This window comes from Tamandua tetradactyla, chromosome 24 (genome assembly GCF_023851605.1).
Source record: "Tamandua tetradactyla isolate mTamTet1 chromosome 24, mTamTet1.pri, whole genome shotgun sequence".
NCBI lineage: Eukaryota > Metazoa > Chordata > Mammalia > Pilosa > Myrmecophagidae > Tamandua > Tamandua tetradactyla.
In genome coordinates this window covers 48382303-48407433 of record NC_135350.1, presented here as the reverse complement: position 1 = coordinate 48407433, position 25131 = coordinate 48382303, and the positions used below count along the sequence as shown (strand labels likewise).

At 33.7% G+C, this 25131-nt stretch overlaps 1 protein-coding gene and 1 pseudogene across 1 annotated transcript in view; one reads left to right on the top strand and one right to left on the bottom strand.

Annotated features, from left to right (window-relative positions):
* Nucleotides 1-25131, bottom strand: part of ANTXR2 (ANTXR cell adhesion molecule 2) — a 140277-nt gene that overhangs the window by 25157 nt on the left and 89989 nt on the right. The window lies entirely within an intron of this gene.
* Nucleotides 18080-18564, top strand: LOC143668535 (large ribosomal subunit protein mL42 pseudogene; annotated as a pseudogene).

Here is a 25131-nt window from a genome sequence, read left to right as displayed (position 1 = left end):
GTGGTGCCCCTAATGGGCCCCAGTGTTGCAACTCACCCCAGCATTTGAAGAGATGGCAAGGCCACTGTATATGCCCTTGGAAATGCATACACAGTTCACTTTGTAAAGCCCCAAGTATAAATGACTCTCAGATTTGAATGAAATCCAATGGAGTCTGCCCTGTAAGTTTTCAGAATTGTTTGGGTCTAGTGATCCCTGTTTATTTTTTGTTCTTTCCCTATGGCAATAGAAACATGTATCCTAGGACTGTTCCTCCTTTGTATGTTGGAAGCAGATAACTTAATCTGAATGTCACAGGTCCACAGTCAGAGTAGAATTTTTGCCTTAGGACAGACCATGCCTATAACTTACTTTGATGAGATTCTGTACTGGTTTTGACTTGGTATTGTATTTGAATTATTGAAATGGTTTAAGACTTTGGGATACTGTAATGGAGTTAATGTACTTTGTATATGGAAGGAACCCGTCTTTTGGGGAGTCCAGAGAGTGGAATGTGCCAGTTTGAACTATTATGTACACCCGAAAAACCAGGTTTAATCCTGATCCAACCTTGTGGGGGCAGCTGTTTATTTTAACTCCATCCATTCTAAGTCGGTCTTGATTAGTTTAAAAGAGTCCTTTTAAAGGGGAAACATCTTGAAGAAACCTCAGATGCAGATGCTTGGAAACAGGTGTTTCAGAGTTGACAGAGACATGGATGTTTGGATACGCTTGGATGCTGACAGAGAGAGCATATTCCTAGACATGGGCAGAGCCCAGCAGCCATTATCATGTGCCTTCTCATGAGATGCTAAGCAACTGAGAACCCACAGTTGTGTCCCAGAGGAGCTAAGTTAAGGCCCACAGATGCTTAGAGAGGAAACCACTGGTGTCAGAATTTGGAAGCAATGGAACTATGAACAAGGAAGGACCAGAAAATGCTGGTCACATGACTTCCCAGCTGACATGGTGTTCTGGACAACATCAGCCTTTCTTGAGTGAAGAAAACCTCTTGTTGAGGCCTTAATTAGGACACTTTCAAGGCCTTAGAACTGTAACCTTGTATCACAGTAATTTCCCTTTAGAAAAGCCATTCCATATTGCATTGTGGCAGCTTTAGAAAAACAATACAGTAGCATACCATACCATACAATAGAAAAGCCCACCAAATATCCATTGTATAGAAAAGTTCAATTGAAACCTTTAGCATCCACATTTTGTTAAAATTTTAAATGCAAGAAGAACATTAATAAAATAAACTTTGTTTAGTAATGCTGCCTGAGCCTACCCTATAATGTAAGTTTTTTTCCCTGAAGAGCATCATCAAGAAGAGAAAAGAGTTAAAAGTTTAATATGCTATTAAGAATACAGGGCAGGGCGGGCCACGGTGGCTCAGCAGGTAAGAATGCTTGCCTGCCATGCCCAAGGACCCAGGTTCGATTCCCAGTGCCTGCCCATGTAAAAAAAAAAAAAAGAATACAGGGCGAAGGAAAATTACTAAGAAGAATTTCTAGAAGGGTAGCCAAAACAGTTCAGGAAGGGTTCCCTTGTATAAAATTATGTAAATGGATCCCAAACAACTCTTAGTGAATTACAGGAGTTATGTATTTTCCTTGGATATCCCTCTTAGTTCTACTTCTTTTCTCCTCAAAAGTACCTAACTTGGAATAAAAGTAATCATTGTTGTACTAATTAAAATGGTGCCCTTTTCATAATGAAACACTAGGAAATATCCAATGCTAAACTGACTATAGTAAATCTACTTGGCAAAATACTAAATGACTGTTACAGTAAAAACTATAAAACAATATAAAAATAATTGCATAATTTTAACTATATAAAAAACAACCTCAGAAAAAAATTGGGGTACTATTGTTTTTAATAGTTTTGGTTTGTATGATATGAGAAGATCTTTTTTTACCACTTTGTCCTTCTGAGACTTTTCCAATTTTTCTTCACAAAAGAAAACAAATACCAATATTTCTTTTGTTCTAAGAAAATTTGCCACTTTAATTGTTTATATATTAATTCCCCCCCAATTCCACAAAAATGTTTCAAGTTACTTCTTCTCAATAACAATCTTGCTATAGAACCAAACTATTAGAAGCAACTAAACAGTCACTAATAATTTTGAGTTATCTCTCAGATATAAACTGTGGCATATAGACATGTGCATGAGAAAAGCAATGTAATGGAGTTTCTGAGATGAGTATCATCAGGTGATACTGGCAATGTTTTTGAATGAATGAAATGAGTGGAGAGATAAGGCACAGGTGGCTACAACTGTAGGCTCTTCCAGGCTTTGAAACCAAATCTACAATTTGTGAGTCATTTGATTTTGAGTCATTTGAGTCGACCTCATTATCCTCATTTATAAAATGTGGGAAACAACAGCATCTGTATCATAGGGTTACCACTGTGAGAATGGACATAAAACACATTGCTGGGCACATGCAAAACTAAATAAATGCTAGGCTTTACTACTGTTATTTCTAAGAGATCTGAACTGGCAAACTGTTTGATTTATATAATTGTTTAGCATAAAACTTAAAAGTAAATATTAGAGCAAGAAACTTCAGTAATCAAGTTCCGAACCAAAGAAATACCTATCTATTCTGCAGTTCTTTTATGAAGTAGTTGCAGAGAGATCATGTGTGCTTTCAGAACAATGTCTTTGGACATTATATTGAAAAAGCAACTGAATGGTGCTGGCATTACTGAGAAATTTTAGATAGGTTTATAACATTCCCCTAAAATTAAAGCACATGCCCCCTATGAATGTGCACACACTTGTTTAAAAATTACATTTTTTAAGACGTCCATTTTTTAAGACGGGCAGTACCTCTGTCCAATTAGAAAAGAGCACTCTTTCCTTCTGGCTGGCTCAGCTTGGCCAGCACAGAGCGGGGCTGGATTTCAGCCTCCACACACCCACCCAGGCCCTTACCTGGCACTCACTTGGCTTCTACCTAGTGGAGGATGACTTTCTTAACTATAAACATCATTCCTGAAATTAAATATAACTGTGGTGGTACATCATAGATCACGAATTGGAAAATGAAGTAGTGACAAAGCAAAACAGTTGGGGGCATATTGTCTAAAGAGAAATACAAAAAGAGAGAAACTCAAAGTTCAGCTGAACTGTAATAAAAGAGGACCTAAAACTGGGGAAAATGCCAGAAGGAACTGTAACTAGGTTGAAAGCTGGGTCAAAGCACTAATAGGTGGAAGTGAAGTAGAATCTGAAGTGCAAGAAAGTACATTTATATTTATAATTACATGGTTATGCCGTGTGAGATAAATTGGGAAGAAAGTCCTGTTTATTTTGATTACTGATATTATTATAATGTGGAGAAATTTAAAGATTTTTATAGTTAAATCAAAGGACTTGGGAATCTAAGATGAATTAGTGATGGGTATACAGTGCCCATTTGTGTGTTAGCCACTTGCTTTTGCAAGGAGAATTTTCTATTTCACATTCACAGCAATAATATGTAGTACATTTCCCAAACAGGAACTGTGGTCCCATTCTAAAGCTGTAAGAAAATGGAATTAATTAGGAATCTGTCATGCATATAACCTGATTAGAGGTTATATATTAAGATTATGGCATGTTAGTCATGATTCTAAATGCCAGAAATAACTATGCATCATTCCCAGTATCATTATGAAGTTGCTCTTTAAATGGGTTCAAATGTTTCAATCATCACTATGATGCAACTACAGTTCTTTAGTCTAGGGACACTCTGTTTTGTTGGATTTTTTGATCAATCTTTAGTAAGATAAATTTTTAAATAACACAGTGCAAGGTAACTGTTATTTTCATATCACCTGCGTTTAGAACTTGGCTGCTCTCTTTCAACACTATTAGCATTCTCTTTACTAAATTAGCATAGTAACTGATAGTATTACTTTTGAGTCCTACTTAATGTCTCCTATAAAAAAATTAAAATCCCCTTAACTTCACATCCTAAACCTAAGTGAACAACTGAAATGTTCCTACATTCTTCTAACTCTATAAAAGCTACTTTTCCTTTTTAGATAATTTATTCCCCCATAAAAGTTCAAGTATAATTGCTGATGGAAGGCAATAGTGAAATATTTCAACAGTATTCAGCTTGGTCTCAGGGACTGGAGAATGATACAAAAGAATAAAAATCCTTTATTAAACCTAAAAGATAGAGAAGGAGAAAAAAACTAATATATGAAATAATTAGAAAGTAATTATTTAAAAATTACTGCACAATATTTAAAACAATTCACTTTAAGATCTGGTTATTTATTGCACTGTGGATAATAATGACCTTTGAACTTGTAATCACTCATACCGAGTACTATGAAAGAGTGAAAAATATGCTTATATTTTATATTTTTCCTCTACCTAGCACAATGCTAGTCACAAAGTTAGTGAGCAATGCATAATTTGATTCATTCAATCATACAAAAACATTTCTCATTTTAATCTTTGTTACAAAGAAGGAAAAATGAATGTGTGATTTTCTTGCTATACTCTTAAGAAAATTAATAAATCAATTAGTCCTAATTTTATACAGTTAAGAAACACCCATAAACTTAATTAAGCTTTTAATTTGGTTATAAAGAATAGGAATCAATCAATATAGTCTCAAAAGTAGCATTGAGAAAACAAGGTGCCTATTTCAGCTTCTTAATGAGGCAATTACAAGTAATAGGAAAATCTCAAAAGGTTCAGAGATTTGGCTCAATTAAGTTCCTTGAAAACCAAATTTCAAATAACTATCTAAAGCTGCACAAAATAGAGCAGAAGAAGACATTCTCTGCAACATTATTTGCATTATTCATAAAAGGTTAGGCTAATGTGACTGATTTCTGATTATCTGTTTTTGGACATACCTTCATTGCAAGCTCTTCTCACTGTAGCCTAGTCACAGAAAATTGACCATTTGTAAGCTACTTTCCCTGCCACTCAGAATTCAGGCCACTTTTTTCAAACTGTAATTTGCAACTTCTATCTATCCTGCTTGAAGGGATACCTTGATGATGTCAATCTCAAACAAAAAAATTGCTTCATTATCTAAAAATAAAGAGATCATGAAACGCTGTGTGTGATTAAAGTAACAACTTGAGTAATCAAGTTATATATTGAGCATTAATTATGAACTAGCACTGTGCTAAGTGCTAGTATATTCAAAAACCCCTACATAGTATTGAATAAGCCATTGCTTTTAATGTAAAAACAAGAAATGATATTTTTATTTCTGATCACTATTTTATTATACTTTTAAAAATAAAATAGTGTCTTGCCTATTTCTAGGAATTTCAACTCTTTGCAAAAGTTACCATAAGGTTGATTATAAACATTATCATTACCTATTTAGATAGAGATGGTCAATAAGAAATGAGAACACTGAACAAAAAGGCAGGTTTTCTTGCGAAGTCTGATGACAAAGTGTCATTCATTTTGGAGTTTGAGTCAAACTAATCAAAACCTGCCAGAGGTTTGCAAAACCTAGCATCACTGGTAGTGTTACTCATACAAATTACAAAATATTTTACTCTAGAAGATATTTTTGTAAACCACCAAACAATGTCAGAAAAGCAAGAAAGAGGAGAGGGCTTTAGAATTCAAACCCATTAAATACATATAATTCAAGCCCATAAATATATATTCACAGCATTTCTTCATTTTTCATGTCATCCTTTCTTTGACCAATTTAGTCCTTACAGAAAAATTAAAATAATGCTGGAAAAGTAGTACATTACCTAAAATTGCTACTATTTTATCCATAGTGTTTAATATATTGCATTATGTATCTAAGAAAAATTACTACTGTTATACTCATTAAAAACTATTAAATCACAAGCCATTTTAAACTGCTGCTGTAGGAGAAAAATGTTCGTATTTTTACAGTATCATAATCTGGCACCACACCAAAAAATGATGTACTACACTGCTTGGGGGAAAAATGTGAACATGAGTTCTTATTTTATGTGTAGATTTCTAATTTGTGTGACAAATAAAAGGTATTTTTTTTAGACTCAACAATGTAAAAAAAAAAAAAAGGCCTATTCTAAACCTCTCATGATATAGAGGAGAGATATTGGCCGAAGCTCTAGCCCATATAATTGTTGTACATACATTGGTGAGTTTGGTACAACATGCTTTGTATTGGCAATTTTAATTTCAATAGCCCATTAATCTTTTAAATACATTAAGCATGTCCACCACTGCTGGCAAACTCTCCTGCCCCTTTGATTCTCTTTCTTTCCAGCCCAGTATTTTCTCCTGAGGGTTTGGGATTTCAGCAGAGAGTGACTGCTGCCAACAGGAAAATAAAGAAATTCAATTCAAGTTACAGAGTAGTTGTTTTGTAATTGCTTAATGACACCACAATTACCTATTCTTACACTTTCTAAAATCCAGTATAAGTGCTTTTGAAACAACTAATTCTTAGTTCTTAAAACATTATCTGAATTATTTAACACCTGAACCTACTCTTAATTTCAAGCAGCTTTATTGGAGACATATTCTTCCACACTAGATCTATCTAACTGATAAGCATGAAGTCCCCTCACTGCTGCCACATTATTTCTACAGAAATTTGCACACTGAAGGTAATGATGAGAAAACAAATATGCAGAGATTTCTTAACCAATTACAAGACCACTTTATAATTTAAGCAATATGTACAAGTCCCATGTGGAAATTTCTTTTATAGGAATATGCCCCAAAGTTTCTTTATATAACAGTAATTGACTTAACTGTAGGCTAAGCTAATATCATTCCCCAAATTTCCCATTAAATATTCAGAGCCCAGATTTTCACGTCAAGCATCATCACATCATCTTCTTGGAACAAATGCACTGATTGCTGGTGTATTGTTATTAATGGCTAAAATATTAGGTAACATTTATTGAGCATGTATTAATTCACTTAATCCTTACAATATTAAAGAGGGTTCTTTATATGACATAAATTTGGAGAAGCAATTTTGTATTTTCTGCCTTAGTAAATCTATATGATGATGTGAGTACTTTAAAACAAGTTGAAGCCAAAATACTCAGTTTTCTTTTGTTAGGAAACTTTTTCTCGCAAAACAAATTCAGATTTTTTTTTTGTACTATTTATTCAGCACTTCTCCAGAAGATTTAACCATGCTATCTCTGAAATGATAAGAATGGATAACTGAACTCCAACTAATCAAAAGGGTCTTAATTACACCAACTAGAACCTCAACTAAATTTATTTTGGTGATCAAAATAGACCCTAATTTAATGCTAGTTCCTACCCACAACTCTCATACCAGATATTTCCACTATATAATCTCCTAGATACTAACTTTAAATTTTAAAAAGAACTGAAAGTAGAGAAAATAAGTTCTTCCATAGTGAAACACGCAAAATAGTAAAATGTAGGCTGTAGTCTGAGTATGAAATTGAGAACAGAAAAAGACCAATTTTGGAGAGACCAAAATTAAACATGATAAAAATATTAGTAGCAAACATTAGTTAAGAACTTTCTGAGTTTCAGACATTACATTATGTGCTTTACTATTTCAACGAATCTTCAGACAAGCCTGTGAAGCAAGTGCTATTAAATAACCATCCCTTTTTTAAAAATTTAAAAGAAAATAATTGAGTTTCAGAGAGATTAAGAATTTGTTTAATGACACAAGGTTAGAAAACAGTACAATCAGGATTAGAACCCAGGTATGGCAAGACAACAAAATGGGTTTCTAAGTTCGGTTGGGTGCCCTTGGAACAGACTTTAAGATAGAGACTTAAGTATGAGAGATTAGTACTCTCAGAATAAAAATGGTTTTTGTGAGGGAAGTAAGTTTGGGCAAAGGGAGAATTTATACAGTGATGCAGTTGCTACAGAGACCAATCCCACAAGGAGCTCTGATGCGAAATGACTCTTTGAGTTGCTCTGAATTGAGTTGGAAGCCAAGCTTTTGTACCTCTATGTCAATCAGACACTGAAAGCACACTGTCCCAGGGGAAGTGGTTAATCTTTGGCCGAAGGGTGTTCCTGGAAAGATTCACAGCTGTGAACTGTCAGTTCACAGTGACCAACGCTCCTTGCAGCTGGAAGAATGAGGGTCTCCACCATAAAGGGGGCTCTAGCTAGGACATCCTGGTATCCACTCCAATTACATTGTCTCAATTTGCAAAACTAAAATTGGATCTTTAATATTTCAGTAAAATATCAAAACCATCAGGGGAAAAATATGCATATATACTCTGTGGATGTTGAATATCAGAGGAAATGTAGCTTTCTTACTGTTTTCATGAATTGCTCAACAATGGTTTCAAAGAAAAAACCCACACAGGCTGAATGCCAAGTTAAAAACAAAAGAACAAGAATAAATAATGATTCACAGAACCATTTGTTTTGTTTGTTTGTTTCTTTTTTAATTGGAGACGTATTCTTTAGGATGGTTAGTGCTACCTGAAGTTTGAGGAAGAAATATACTAGAGAGTTTATAGCCTATAAAGTAAAAGTCCTGAACCTAAAACCCTAGGATCTGTATACCATACAAAATAAAAAGTACATAATACATCACCTCTTTTCTTAATAAACAAAGATTTCTATAATCACAGAGACAATATTACAAATCGCTATGAATCTCTTCTATGTGTAAGCTCCCTGCTTCTTTCGGCCAGAAGCACGTAAGAATTCAACTACAATAACTGAATTGTCATCCACACTTTTCAGATACATACGGCTGTTTTTTAAGACCATTGAGAGCAGCTACTCCAAAGTCTGCTGTTCTTTCTATTACGATTGTTTTCCTCTCTTTGAATTTCTGGTCAAATGGATCATCTACATTGCTCTTTTTTAAAACCAGATCACATAAACAGCGAAGAAAGTTCTCAGTGAGCAAAATAAGAAACTGAAAGAAACAAAATGACTGCTGTTTTGTATTGCTACCTCCTCTCAGAACCAAATATGTTCTTGCAGATTCTCTGAATATCAGTTCAACTAAGTGAATCTGATGATTAGGGTAGCAAGGTCCTATTTACAATAGGGATTGGTCTGGCAGCACCATCAGTCATATTTTAAGTGCTACGAAGTTTAAACAGCAAGACAAACTCATAATGCAAACAATATAAAAATGTTCATTCTTTTCTTTGAACAGAACACTTTCTAACCTACAATTTCCAATCACCCTTTAATGTGGGTGATGTCAAAAACACTTACTGCACAAGCAGAGATCTGTGTTTCCTTCGCCACAGACAATAAATCTTTGGTGTCTTCTCCTGATACGCATCACTCCACTTGCTCTCAAGAGGCACTATACATCTTTCTTGCCTTCTCCCTCACCTAACAAGGTCACTTTTGAGTGACGATGATACAACTTATTGCAAAAAGGTACAGGCATGCACCATGATTATTATCCACTTAGTACCTTGCCAGTAAATATCCCTGAACTCTAAAAAATGTTTCTTCCCAAATACAATAGAATGTATCCATACACTTAATTTCATAAACACAGATTTGTATAAGCTCATCTCAAAACACATTTCTATCCATCTGTTATTATTACTATAAAACTGTATTTTATTCAGAAGGTACAGATTTGAGAAATTAATTTTAGCTTTAGAGCAATCTCTTTTCATTGACTAATAAACTGGAAATTAATAATAAATTGTTAGTTGATTGCACTCATCTCTAATTTGCAAACACACAGCTTTTCTCAATTAAAGCAAAAAATGGTAGCAAAGAGGTATAAGGAGGAAATTTTTGTTATCCCTATTGGCCTTTGTTAACTATAATGACATTAAGACCTATTGCTCTAAGGCATCTATTGTGTATGATAAACTAACTTCTCTCCCAAGCTTTTAATTATGTAGCATTCTTGGGAGAATTGGGAAAATAGTGACCCAAATCATTTTCTCTTTTCCGTGGTTCAGATAAAGAACCTCAGCTGAAAAAGTCTTTGAAAAACAAAAGCTCAGAGAGGTTACATAACTTGCTCAAAACCAATCAGCTGGTAAATTTAAAAAACTGAAATTTCAATCTGGACTTGTGACAATAAAGCCAAGGTAAGGACACAGTGAATGCAAGTCACATAATGAATACAAAGCATGTATGATTCCAAATTTCAAGCATGACTTATTTTGTTTTCTTGAGGTGTCAAATCTAAGATACACAGAAATTCAGAAGTACATTTTAGATGAACTCTTCTAAGTAAAATAAACCATAACAGAGTCTGTGAATAGGCTCTTAACCAAAACAAAGATTATACAAGTCTGAAAAAATATCTCAATCTTTACTCTCTGGGACAAAAGAATTTCTAAATCCATGCAGTGGATATGCAACAACATTTTGCTAACTTCAATCCATGATCAATATCATAATGGGAGTGTCTTCCATTTAGTAAATTTCCTGTCTTCCTCTCCCTCAAATTGAAGGGGGAAAAAAACTGTCCTTAAAAGTAACCCAGATCTTTGAATTAAAAAAAGATTTTTAATATGAGCATTAAAAGACCCCTCTGCACCTTTGGATTTGGTCATCATCCTCTCCTTCAGTCACCATTCCTATTCCTTTCTCTTATTTCCCCTTTAGCTCTCCACTATTTTTTTTTTCAGTGCATGGGCAGGCACCGGGAATCAAACCTGGGTTTCTGGCATGGCAGGTGAGAATTCTGCCACTAAGTCACTATCGTGCTGCCCTCTCCACTAGTTTTTAATAAGATGAATAGTGACTCTCGATCCATTAGTCATGCTTTATGTTCAGAAGATACTACTCCTTAATAAATAACTGGCTGTTATTTAAAAACCAAGAAGAATCCTTTCAATATGAGCAACAGAATGACAACCCATAAATTTAGGTATAAAGTGTCTCTGAACATTGTGAGAAGAAAAGAAAAAAGAAGACACAGGTATGAACGAACAGGATGGGAATGCAGTAGCCAACGTTGGTTTGGTACATGATCACATGAGGTTTACACGTCTGGGATGACTAAGAGGAGCTGCCTGTTAAATAGAGATGACAAGCAGTAATTATTCTAATGCAATACATTGTGCACTAAACAAGGATGGCTGGGGTAAAGCATCAAATGCAGGTCATTAATGATGACAAGGGCTGGATTCTGTTGAAATGGCTGTCACCACCCCAGTTGGATGACCATACTGACATAACCCTCACCTCTCTGCCTTCCTGGGGTGTGTAGGTCAATACAGCAGGTACAAAAAGCATAAATAGTAATTATTATGTTATACAGAATCAGAAACATAAGACCTCAGTGTCCTCAATGACTCAATAATTTACTTCTTAGAAGGCTATACAAGTCTTTAACTTGAACATAATGTAAGTGAAAGAAAATGTGCTTTGTTGTCAGGGAACTCTAAGTCTAAACTTCACCACTTATTAGGTGTTTGGCGTTTGTTAACCTCCCAAATGCAGAATGGAAAACCTGTTTTCAGTGAGGATTAAATTAAAAAAATGAATGTAACATAGTTGGCACTTGGAAGGTGTGGAATAAATTTTAATTCTCTCCTAAATCACCAAAGCAATTTGGTCGAATCCAGACAAAAAGTGTTTTGTTAGTGGACATGTGTCATTCTTACAAACATTTGCTGAAAATACACCAATTTACAAATGCTATAGTTTATAAATCATCATCTAATATTTGCAAAAAATAAAGCACACAAGTGATGAATATATTCAAAATAAGACTACTACAGCTATGATACCTGTGCTCTAATATGTTTGTTTCAACTAAATCTACAAAACACTAGAAAATTTCAAGTCTTAAAAGAAATTATGTTTTAAGAATATTACTTGTGGTGAGGGGTGCAGAGAGAGTTCAGTAGTAGAATTCTCACCTGCCATGTGGGAGACCTAGGTTCAATTCCTTGTCTATGCACTACCCCTCCCCCCCGCCAAAAACAAACAAGCAAACAAAAATTCAACAAACAATGCTTCAATAATGGAATACTAACAAGGAAAAATAATGAAATGTGACCTCGCCATACAGCATACAAAAAAAGAAAAAGAGAATATACTCAATATTCATTATTTTGTTGAATATCTGTTCACATTCTCTGTACTAAAATAGTCATTATAAGATTCTTTGTTGAGTCATCAATTTTGGAAACAGTTATAGAAATATAGCCAAAAATTCCTCAATCATCTCCATTCACACCTTTTCCTCAGTCTATTTAAGATTTCAATAGTTACAATTTGCAACATTCCTCTCTAAGAACATCAAATGTTGTTATCTATATAATTGTTTAACACTTCTTTTTAGATGGAAACGATCTACAGACCCTCATCTCTCAGTTATAACCTCCTTTGCTTTAAAAAAAAAAAAAAAAGGGCCACATGCCTAGTTGCTATAAATCTACATCTCTTGAAAGAAAATGTTGAACTAGCTGTATCAAGTTAATAGCTTCAGAATTTCACAAATCAAAGGTATTTCTTCTTTCCTCATCTCCCTCTATCCCTTTGTCTTTTCTGTCCCTCTTTCTCTCTCTCTCTGTCCTCCCACTGTGGATCATTCATACACTTCAGTCTTTTTCCACCCTGACTGTATCAGGCTATCCAAAATGACCAAAAGAAAAGAAAAGAAAAGAAAAAAACATTATCACAAGGCGAGGTCTAGAGCTAGTTTTAGTTGAAAAAATATGTGCTGATTTCAACCCAGAAGAGAAAAGATATCTGATATTTAGGACAAAATTGATTCCCAATTCCTTAAACACTCCTACAGTTTCTAAAGAGTCTCTCCAGTCTGCATATCTGGGCCTGACTTTTCTGCCAAATCCAGTATTTCTAACTTATTACTGTACATTTTCAAACTTTTTTTTTTAAAGCTCAAACCCGTGGCACATAACCTCAAGCCCTTCCTCCTCTCCCTATCCTCCCTGTTCCATAGTTAAATCCACTACGTAATCAGGTTCTGTTAGGGCCTCCTTTTCAGCTCATTCTAATGGAATCCCACAGTCCCTTGCCTTGTTTGGTTCTCTAAACGTGTGGCTGCTGCATTAGCCCAGCCTTGTTCTATTCTTTCCTTGAATCTATCTACTAGCATACTGCCTGTCACCAAGCTAACACTTAAAAGAAAAAAAAAAAAACAAACTGTTTTCATGAGGTCCTACTACAAAATTTAAAAAAACAAAACAACAAAATCTTTTTTAAAAAAGCTTAGGAAACACTGCGATAAGACCCTCCAGAGCTGGATATAACCTAGATTTATTCCTTATTACTTCCTCACATAAAGCATGGACATTGCCAAAGAAATATTTGAGCTACTGTCCTGGAACATAAGGTGAACATTCCTACTTTCTCTATTTGTACAAATTCTTCTCTTTTCCTCTGTAAATTTTCACCTTACTTCCCAGCCTGAATATTCCTAAAATATTTCAGAAAAAAACAGCAAATGCTTATAATTAGAGGATAGTTTACTAAAAATATTACAAGTTTTAGCATATTGTGAAAATGGACATTTTTTTCTTATGACTTAAGTTACATAAATGATCTTATCATGATTATTATTAATACTAGTACTTTAATAAAAGAGGAAGTGCACAGATAACCTGGGAATAAGGAAGATATTCTATTTCTTACTTGTTAAAAGAGTATTTTCTTAGCAAAATCTATTAATAATAATGATGATGATACTAGGTTGGTGTGACATAAAAATCAGTCTAGGTTAGAGCCTACAACCTGCCTTAGAACCTCATCAGGATCTAAGACAGCTTTATCATGGGGGACCCCTGGCCTCCTCCTGTGAACTGTAAGGACAGGATACAAGGCATGAAGCAGTGCTGATGGCAGATTGCCCAGGGGGCAAAACTTAAGACTTCCAACGTCCTTCAGTTCCCAATTAGTCACACAAGAGATTTGTCTTAAACGGATAGCCGACAAGTTATTTGCCACAATTTTCTCTAATTTACCTGAGGAGATACTTTACAAAACCGTTTCATGATAATATTTTTGTAGGAGGGTTTTGGGCACATTATTTTCAACTAGATGAAGGAATAAATTTGACAAGTGGAATCAGTTGTTCCATAGATCAAAATAAGAGATCAAGCAAGAGAGAATGATATGAAAAATAAATAGTAAATTCAATATAAATTTAACTGAAGTCTAAACTGATGACAAAATATTATGAAAACTAGATTTTAAAGAGGCTTACTGACAATAAATTATATGAGTGTGTCAACAATAACCTAAAGCAAAAATTCTGATTTTTCTAAGTGAACATAAGAACTTTGAAAGGACGTACATTTGAAAAATATAATTTAGGATTGTGCCATAATTCAATTTTTACAGATTAGGAACAACAATCGATTTTTAAAGTCTAACATTAAATGTAACCTCTTAGTTTATTTTCTACCACCAATTACTTTACTTTCCTTTTTTAAGGAAAAGATACACATTTTATTTTTATTTCTAAGCCTTCGTCCCTGTTTAACATCTGTAGGTGCCCCAAATTCAATCCACAAATAAACTTCTGACTCCAATAGTTACAGCAATGTAACTGATTAAAATACTTTAATATTTGTCTTGAGAATAGGGCATGTTTAAAGAGTTCATTACTGATTCCTATCTTATTTACATAGCTTACTAGTACTTCCCATTTCTATGTCGGCATTTTCAATTTAATGTATTTTTTATAATTTTCTCAATTCAACACAGAGGCCTATAAATTTACAACTGAAACTATGAATTCTAAACTACTGTGTGCCTCTGCAAAATTACCCAATTACCTTTGAAACATAAAACAGAATTTATTTAAATGGTAAACTAAATTTTTCAATGACCTATTTAAAGAGAAATGGTCTTAACACTACTCCCTCAATAACTACATGCATGACCCTGGCGACTTATCTGACTTTCTGAGCCTCAGTTTCCTTATCTATAAAATGGGGATAAAAGTTCTTTGCAATGAGTTGTTTTGAGAATTAGAATAACATATATAAGGTCACTAGTACAGCATCTGTCACACAGCTGCTGCTCTATAGATTATGCTGTGGTTTTTAAATTACTGTTATGGCTATATTAACAGTGATATACACTGACTTTCTTACAACTATATTTGTAAACACATTTTTTCATTACATGTACGCTCAGATTTAGACTTCTTGTGGGCTTCACATTTTTGGATATTGATGCTGTTCAAATATCAGCATAGCTGCATTGCAAATATCCAAGGTTTATAGTCTATCAGAGTCTTTCCTGATATTTTATTATTTATTTTCCTTTCTCAAAAATGAAATTAAAGGTTGCAGTGTTTCCATGTCTTGGTAGATTCTTCTATTTCCCAATAACACTTTGTTATTTCTATTGCTATTATATTCTTAGCTTAATGAAATATTTGATATGTGTTTATGGGTCTAAGAATTTGATTCAAATAATAGTAAATCCAGGATTTTGTTTATCTATTCATAATACATAAAACATGCTTTATCTAACTGACCAAGAGTAAGCTAATTCTAAAATAAGAATAAAATTATGATCAAATTATGTCCTTAGAGGTGTGTGTTAGAAGCATTAAAAGGCTAGAGGTCAATACAAGTGTTATTTGTCATGTGCTTAACTATAGGGAAGAAGAGCATTTAATAAAAGGAGTGCGTTAACTGATTTAAATCAAAATGATTGATTTTCATTTAACATTTGTCTACCAGAGTTAGCCCTAGTTAGAAAATCAATTTTTGAGTGATCCAACGGGAGACAGTTCCATGTATCTGTATATATTTAATGACAGGAGTGCAAGCTTTTGTTTAAATTACATTGCAGCTGTGACAAAAGGTACAAACTGTAACATATCAAAATCGCAGTGGAGATCATCAAATATCAAATATAAGTATCTCCTCTTTTCTGAAAGAAGAAAAGCAGCAAGAATAGACAAATATAAAGACAGAAAATTGATATGAAACTTATATCTGTTGCTTTTTTAATCTTTTTAATCTTAAGAAAACTTAAATCTTCACTTTCTTCCATGCAGTTATTTTCAAATTATTTCAAAAGCATAACTGCAGCAAGGTACCCTTTATGAATTTATTATCATGCTATTGTTTTGGTCATGCAAACCCATTTCAGAATATTGTGAGACGACATGCCATTTTGTTCTCATTAATGACTTCTAAAATGTTTATTTATATTTATTGATTGCTGACGGCCTCATGAACTAATTACCAAAAACGCATGAATTAATTTAACCAGATTTGTAAGCAATAAAATAGACTTTCTATGTAATTACATTCGTTGATTCATCAACGATTGTTGAAGCCTACTATCTGAAAGGCAATGTGCAAGGTACTGGGGATGCCCTGGTGAGTATAAAAGAAAAAGCCCAGTTTTCAGAGATCTTGCTTGGTTGGCATTAGACGAAAGACAATATGGCTAGAATTCAAACGTATCTTTGTGATCGTTTATTTCTCTATATGCAAAGGAGAAAAACTGAGGACAAGGAACATTGAAAAATCTGTGCCTTGTTTCAGGCTTGTCAATAGCAGTACAGAGATTCCAAATCTCCTGACTTCTAATGCAATGTTTCTTCCTATATGCCACGAAAAGCTTTAGGAATTGCCTTAATCAGGCCTTTCTCCCATACCCTTTTACTCTAATCTACAAAAATACTTGCAATGCCTGGAATATATAGCCTATTTCAACCCTTCTATAATGTTTTTTTTTGTTTGTTTTTGGCATGGGCAGGAATCAAACCAGGGTCTCCGGCATGGCAGGCGAGAATTGTGCCACTGAGCCCATTCCTATGCTTCTGAACATGGCTCTCCTCCTGGGTGACAGAATGATAGATGGGAGTTGTAGTTTAGGAATTACACAACTTCTACGGTTCCTTATGAGACAAAAATTCCTTATTCCATGAAGCATATGCACTTTCTATGAAATATAGGGCCACTTATAAATTTTTTTATTGGGGAATTATACGTTCATCATATTCATATATATATATATATGCTTTAAATACAAGCTAAAGCAATTTATGGATAGAGACACAAATACAAAATTGATCATTTAGGCACTAGAAGAATAAGGTTCAAAACAAATTTTAAAAGTGCTTCCCCACTAGTATATCGCCCTAATCCAGTCAGTTATCAACTGAAGAGTGAGAAGAAGAAAGTATTGCTCTGTAAAATGGCAGCACAGACATAAGGGAGAATTCACTGAACTAGAAATTAAAAATCTAAATTTGACTCTGGGCTCTGCCCCCTCTCAACAATGTAAGCTTGGGCAAGTCACTTAACATCTCTGGGTCTCATATTCCTCATCTGTAGAATGGAAATATTATGATGCTAAATTTTTAGCATTGTTTAAAAAAATTAGAAAATATAATTTAACATGCCTAAGATACAGCAGGTATGCAACACCCTTTAGATTGAGTCATAAATCTTTCCTATGAGATGAACATGTCCTCCCCTTTCTCAACACCTACGATGCCTCCCTTAAACACACACACACACACACACACACACACACTCCTGTACTGGAAGACCCAAGCTGCAGTAATCTACCTGAATATTCCTGAGAGACATTAGAGAAGACCACTGATAAATCAAGAAAAGTATTTAAAGCCATCCATGAATCTTTGACAATTTTTTAGCTAAACTAAATTGGTCTTAAAAACATAGCATAGAATATCTACCGGGAAAAAAAAAAGCGATATTTTATCCAAGAAACACCTTGATCACTTCACAATCTACCAGACCTGCTCTATTATAATTATTATGTGATTCATCTTTTGATCCAAAATGAAAGACTAAATACAAAGATGGAAGGAGACAATGACACAGCGCTGAACTTTACAGAAGCACATATATTATCTCAACTCCCATCTCAAATTTATTTGAGAACTTTTCAAGTGCCTAATTCTAATTTCCTTTTGATCATGTTACACTCCAGCTCAAAACCTTTAATTGCTCTTCACTGTCTATAAATTAAAATCTAAACTCCTGACACTTGCAGATTTTTCCCTTGTCTCCCAATAACTAGTTACTCTGTACAAAAACAAATGTGGGGGACAAGATGGCAGGTTCATGGTGAACATCTGTGGAGGCTTGAAAATAAGTGTGTCTAGAAGCAGATTTTTAAAAGCAGTTTCTCTTCAAAACATCTTTTTATACCACCCAATATATACCTTGATTCACCATGGCAATAGCAGCAGTAAAATGGGTGATATCAAGCAGGACTATCCTGAAACATTTATTTCCAATCGAAAATGGAGCTTTATATCGCATTTGTCATAAATCTACATACTCTTCTCTTCCAGATGAATATAATTGCAAAGTAGAACTTGCTTTTTGACATCCAATAGCAGGACAAAATTATGCTACCACCCTTCTGTGGATAGTCCATATGAACACACAAAACCTATCCCTCCGCCAGATCCTGTGCATAATAACGAAGAAACACAAGACCAAGTGTTGAAAACCAGATTAGAAGAAAATCTTAACCAAGGACCCATGATAGAACAGCTTAGCAAAATATTCTTTACTACTAAGCACCGTTGCTGTCCTCGTGGACAGTATCACAGACGTCATAGGAAACTGAAAAGAGAGATGAGTTTCAAGTTCTGTTTAGGACTCAAAGAGAAATATTATCTTTTGCCATATTTGCCATTTGAGAAAATATAATCTGGTGTATTTACTAATATATAGTGAAATAGTATTTCTTACATATATCAGGTAATTCTGTACTTGACATTCTATTTCAGAGAAAATATATTTTATCTTTTTTTCTTCTGAGATATTAAAGTCTATAGTTTATTTTTATGTCTTTATCGTAAGCATAAGTGACACCAGAGATACATGAAGGAAAAAAGTGTATTGGTGCTCACAGGTCCTATAACGGAGGAGTGCAGACCTCGCAGGACCCCACGGGGAAGCATGCCAGACTCAGTCAGCAAGCAGGGAGCAAATATTCCAGTGGACTGGGCGTTGGGCCTTCACAGTGTGAAGTGGGTGGAGCAGGGGCGGTCAATCAAGAGTAGGGACTGGGAATTTGTATTTGACTTTCCTGAGGGTACAAACCCAGGTAAGAATGGGAAAGAGGGGGAGAAGCTGTTTATCTTGTAAAAGCAAGTGTCAGCTGTGGGGTCAACAATGACATCCTGACCAAATGGAGGAAAAGAAGTGTAGTTAATAAAGTATCAGTGGCAGAGAGAGTTCAAATAGAGTCGAGAGGCTACTCTGGAGGTTGCTCTTACACAAGCTTCAGGTAGACCTTGCTACCTATCATAACCTGCCAACCCCCAACCAGGACCATTCCAGCTAATCCTAAAGAATACCCAGGGCAACTTATAAGATTCCAGGTACTAGAGTACCTTTCCAGAAACCTACAACCTCCAGATGGGGCCCTGGTCCAGATAAGCCCTGAAATCTAGAGAGCCCAGCCTCTCCAGAACATCTGATAGTTCCATCTCCCTACCCCATATTAGTGACAGACCCCTCCAATAACAAAAATTTTAGAGCTGCCATAACCCAAACAAACCCAAAGAGAGGTATGGAAAGGTCAAAGGTGATGGTGGAAATATGCACAGAAGATAAGACTTAACAAATGAATATGAATGCTGAATCATTAAATTGATGTCTCTTTTAGTCTCCAGTATTTTAGAGCAGCTAGAAGTAAAAACCTAAAACTGTGTAATCATAACCCATGTCAAAGTCTAAAATATGTTCTACAACTAATTGTGGTGCTATGCTTGGAAATTTATAGCTTTTTTGTATATATGTTATTGTTCACAAAAAAAGAAGGAAAAAATCGATTTTGATGATAAAGTATTTAAGCCCGCTAGCCTCCTATATTCTGGAGCAGCTAGAAGGAAAAGTATGAGAGGATTGTATGGAGGCCCATGACAAACTCTGTGATCTGTCCTGTAACTACTTGTTGAAGAGTGCTTTGAAAACTATTGCTTTTTTATTTCTTTGCTTTGCATGTATGTTATACTATACAATAAAAAAGTTTTAAAAAAGTAAGTGTCAGGGTTGCTTACTGAGGGACCTAATGGTAGGTCTTATATGATGCTGAGGCAGGATGACAGTGCAAAAAGTCACTATTTTATTTTAATTCACTACAAGTATGATTAAGCATTTTCATATTATCAGCCAAATACTACTATTAGTATAAATATTGTTAATAAAAATCTTCTGAAAGATTTTTTAATGTGTTTGACAATAAACTTATGAGGATCACTCAGAAAGTAGATGTTACAGTGTTTCTTTTTTATTGGCTTCTGGGAAATTAATTATTAAGGTTTTTTTTTAATCAGTTTCCATTCTTTCCATACATTATTATTAAACTCTCAATAATCTTTTGAAGAAGGAAGCAGCATCCCCATTTTATAGAAAAGGCTTAAGTGACTTGGAGCCTTATTAGTAAGAGGGGAAGCACGGATTCAGTCAGGTTTCAAAGCTTTTTTCAGTGTATTACAATGACAAAGAATGTGCTTTTCTAGAGCTGTTTCTGAAAGGAGTATAGTATATTAAGTAATTCATTTCTAGGTTTTTCTTTTTCTGGTTATTAAACATTTTGTTAGTTTCAGAACACATGCAAATAGCTGCAACTCTGTGATTAAAATGTTAATATCATAAATAAGCCAGACACAAAAGAATACATATCATATGGTCTCACTGATATGAAATAATAAATTCGGAGTAAGAAACAGGAACACAGGTTACCAGGGGCTGGAATGGGGGTAGGCTATGGGAAATCAATCCTTTCTTTGTACAGTTTCTATTCGGTGTAATGAAAAAGTTTTGGTGATGAATGCTTATGATGGTAGGACAACATTGTGAATGTAATTAATACCACTGAATTACATATTTGAATGTGGTTAAGGGGGGAAGTTTAGGTTGTATTTATGCTAGAATAAAATTTAAAAAAAGCACTATAGGACCGTATAACACAAACAGTGAACCCTAATGTAAACCACGGACTATACTAAATAAAACAATTATGATCATTCATTTTATCAGTTGCAGCAAAGGTACCACACTAATGCAAGGTGTTAATGGGGGTGGGTCGGTGGTATATGGGGACTCTGTATTTCTGCATGATATTTCTGTAAACTTATAACTTTTCAAATAAAAAAAATTTTTAAAATAAATAAATGTGTTTAAATAAAATACTAATTCATTTTTCTGTTCCCCTACTTATGTTTAAAGCTAATCACAAAAGAAAACATTGCTTCAAAAATATATAATAAATCTCAATGTCAAATTTGTGATTTGTAATTTGAAAATGATTTAATAGTATCCAAACCATTAACTAACTATATCTTGTTACTCAAATTCAGTCCATAGTCATCAGAATTAAATGTGCAAAAATAAATTAAGTGTATTTTGTATTTTCATTAGAGACCATTTCGTTTTGTCCAAATATATGGAAGACATGAGATATATTCCTGAAATCCCATTTTTGATGTTTTAGCCTCATCTTTTACATAAAGATATCTCCTCAAAGAAATACAAGCCAATCTGGGGGACTAAAATTTGTAACTAATATAAGTTAGTTGCTATTTCACATTGAAAAGTATCACAGAATAATAAGATTAAATAATGAAGAGAGATTAATCTGACAAAAGTGAGTGAAACAGCCACAAGAGAAGAAAGAAAAGAAATTTCAGGAAAAGATTGTTTAATCAAGGTTAAAGCCATATAACTCCAAATGATTAGGGATGCATAGTGGAATATGCAACCTTATAAACTTATATTTTGCTTTCGATTATTTAAATTAACACTTCATTTTTCTACTGCCTACTAGCTTCTCAGATAATACATCTCCTTTCCATTTTTCATTTCTTTTTCCTTTTTCTTTCCTTCTTTTTCTCTCCTCATCCTTTCTCCTCCTATTTAGACTCATAATCTAACATTTCTTCTCCAGTGATGTATTTTGCACACAGGTAAACATGAGAGCAATATTATTCAGATTTATTGTTGTGGTTATCCCCAGAGATAACATTTGGATTCAGTGTTATTTGTCTATCATTCCTACATGTCCCATACAACCGTCAAAAGGTGAAAGCCTTGATATTACCAGGGAAATGACTGAAATGTGTAAATGACAATATTTATGTAAGATGCACATGCATACTCCCTCTCTCTCACTCTTTCTTTTCTCTCCTCCTAACCTTTCAACTCATAAAAAGAACATCTGATGCCAAAGCATGAACCATGTATTAAGGATTTAACTTCATTATTAACAACTCAGATTTAAAACTCTTGGCAATTAATTAAGATTAATGACTGAAACCATCTCCTTTTCCCCAATGTAACACCTCCTCACATATCTTCAATTCCCCACTCCATCGACCTGTCTATGCTCATTGCAGACTTCAGTTGAAAACCCGAGTCCTGAAACCTTGATCCTGTTTGCTGCTGCATTTTGTACATGAGATCAAAGAAGTAGATCTCAGCAAATTTATAACCAAGAGCTCAGACAGCTGCCCTACTTTAAGCAGTTAATGGAAAAGTAACTAATCTAGTTAAGGGCATTGGACTAGTTCATAAATCTGGATTCAGAGACAATTAAAGCCTTCACACCTCTTCTGGAATGAGTAGGAACTGAATTAAATTGTCTGCCCCCTTCTCTAGAGCTCTCTAGACAAAAATGAAATGTGAGAAATACAGATCAACAATTAAACCTTAGGAAGCAACCAATGTTAGGAGGTAGGAGAAGGAAGAAAAGTGAAAAATAGAGAAAGATAATCATTCTTCACTCTAGAGTATAGACTATGTCTACAAATGTGCTATTTGAATTTTTTAATTGAAATATGTTTTCAAGACTTACTAACTCTAATAGGCAAATAAAATATCATACATATGTGTATAGCTGTGTGTATATATGTATATACATTTATGATTACGAGTCTGTACAGTATTATATTAATGTATGTTTTTGTGTGTGTATGTGTGTGCACAGATGTATGTCTCTAATCTTCATTAGTGTAAGCCTTCATGCTTTTGAATAAAATTCATAATAAATCATCTGTGAGAAATCATTACTGCATTAAAAAATAATGCACTAATAATTCAAACCTCTAATTTTGAGTCAAGACAAAAATGTGCTAAATACTGGTCAAGATTTTAAAAATATACATCTAATGTTTTTTATTGTCAGTACACTAATCTGAGTGTTAAGGGGTATTATCTGAATCTAAACTTTAGGAAATTGTAAGCATTTTTGCCCCCATTTTCCAAGTGAAAAAAAACTTGAGGAGATATGATGTATAGTAGAGAATAAAAAGGTTTTAAAACAGGAAAGAGTTCACAAAAAACATATTCCACTAAAGTAATTTTTAAAAAGTGAAAGGAGAAGGAAAAGGAAATTTAACCCTTTGAAATAAGTGTTATTTGTGGTCCAAATTCAGAAAAAATAAAATGTGAAACAGGAAAGCATCCACTGGTATTTTAAGACACAATTTCTTGTAAAAAATTACATGAAATTTCTTGATGTAGAAATCATTTTAATTTCATGACCCTATATTATTTCAGTTCCAAATTTCTCAAATATTAAAGGTTGCAATTAGATTCAGAGCAGAATTTGAAAATGTAAATAAAGATTATTTGTACTCAAGAACAATATTGAAAAAGTAATTACTTAGAGATTATAAATGCATAGTATAAAAACCCTAGTGTTTATTTAGAAATAAACAAGAAAATCCAAGATCTTCAGGAAACAAAGAAATGCATTCTTCCTTAAAAGTATATATTTCTGTAATATGTTACACAATACAATTACATCGAAATATATTTTTACAAGTAAGGGAGCAACATAAACTTCTTATTCAAAGTCAATTTCCTTAACTGAGTTATGAAGTTTTCCACTTAAAATTGTGGGTGTAGTAGACCATCACAATGTACTCTCTTTAAATAATAAACTTTATCAAAAAAAATGCAGTATATTTTCGCCTTCTGAGGGTTTCATCTGAGATCTAAATTGAAAATTGAGTATTTAGCATATACAGAATTATATAGATTTGTGTACATTATTAGAAAGTGTAGGTTGGAAGATTTATTAAATAAGTAGACATTTAATCTTCTGTAACTAAAGTTATAGAAAAGCTACCCATAAATAAACTCTCAAACAGAAAAAAAGGTTAAAAACTGCATCTGTTTTGAGAGTCCAGTTCCCAGCTGGGTGATTATACTGATGGCTACTTTCTTCAGGATGCGTGCTGTACATCAAAGCTGAACAGTCAGCCTAAGGAAACAACGTATTTAATACTGAACAACTAATGCTGACTCTTGATATTTCAAAAGTATTCTTTCAGTGTGCTAAAAGAGAAAAAAGTGATGTTTCTAAAATGAGTGCATTAACTTAGGAAGACACTATTTACACTAATATAATTTTTGTTTCTTGATTCTCAAAACACTGCTGATCGATTTGGCCACGACTCATCTTGACCTAAACTTAAGAGTTAACAGATAAAATATATGTTGTCACTAACGAGCAAATAATGTCTGGATCAGGGAAAAAAGTCAAGTAAATACTGAGTTCTATTTATACTTCCTTTGAAAAATAATTATATTTTCTGATAAATTACATGATCAAATTTTACATAATCTGCATTTCACTTCAGAGCATCAGACTGAGTCAAAATGTTCACCTGCTTATATACATAATTAAGAGTTTTATTTAAGCTAAAACTGTTATAAAAATTCATTCTATTCCATGAATTTGTTGTTTTTCACTGAAGCAGTGATGACATAAACACTGAGAAAATATGGTCTACAAGAATATTTATATATTTACATTATATATATTATACACAAATATAATATATACCTATACAAACTTATAAATCAGTCAGTGGGATTGCAGTAATACTAAGGTGGATTATTCTAGAAAAACTGCATCTTTCAAATGGGTATAAAAAAATTACTTCTAATTTAAACAAGATATGATGGTATTTTAAGGATGGTTTGAAATATAAAGGCAAGAGATAAGAATGAAGTATGTTTGTTGTAACATATAGGGTAGAAAAAATCTATATCTCCCCATTGTTTCCACATCATAACTGGACAAAGAGCCACATCAAATTTCAGAGCTCACAGAAATAAAAGGTAAAAAATCGTTTACAGTTTTAAAACATGTTGAGATTTGTCTCTACTCTTTCATTTTAGTATTAAATGATATAAAAGTACCATGGGCATTTCATGTACAGCAGGACCGACTCAAGTTAAATAAAGGGTTTTATTACA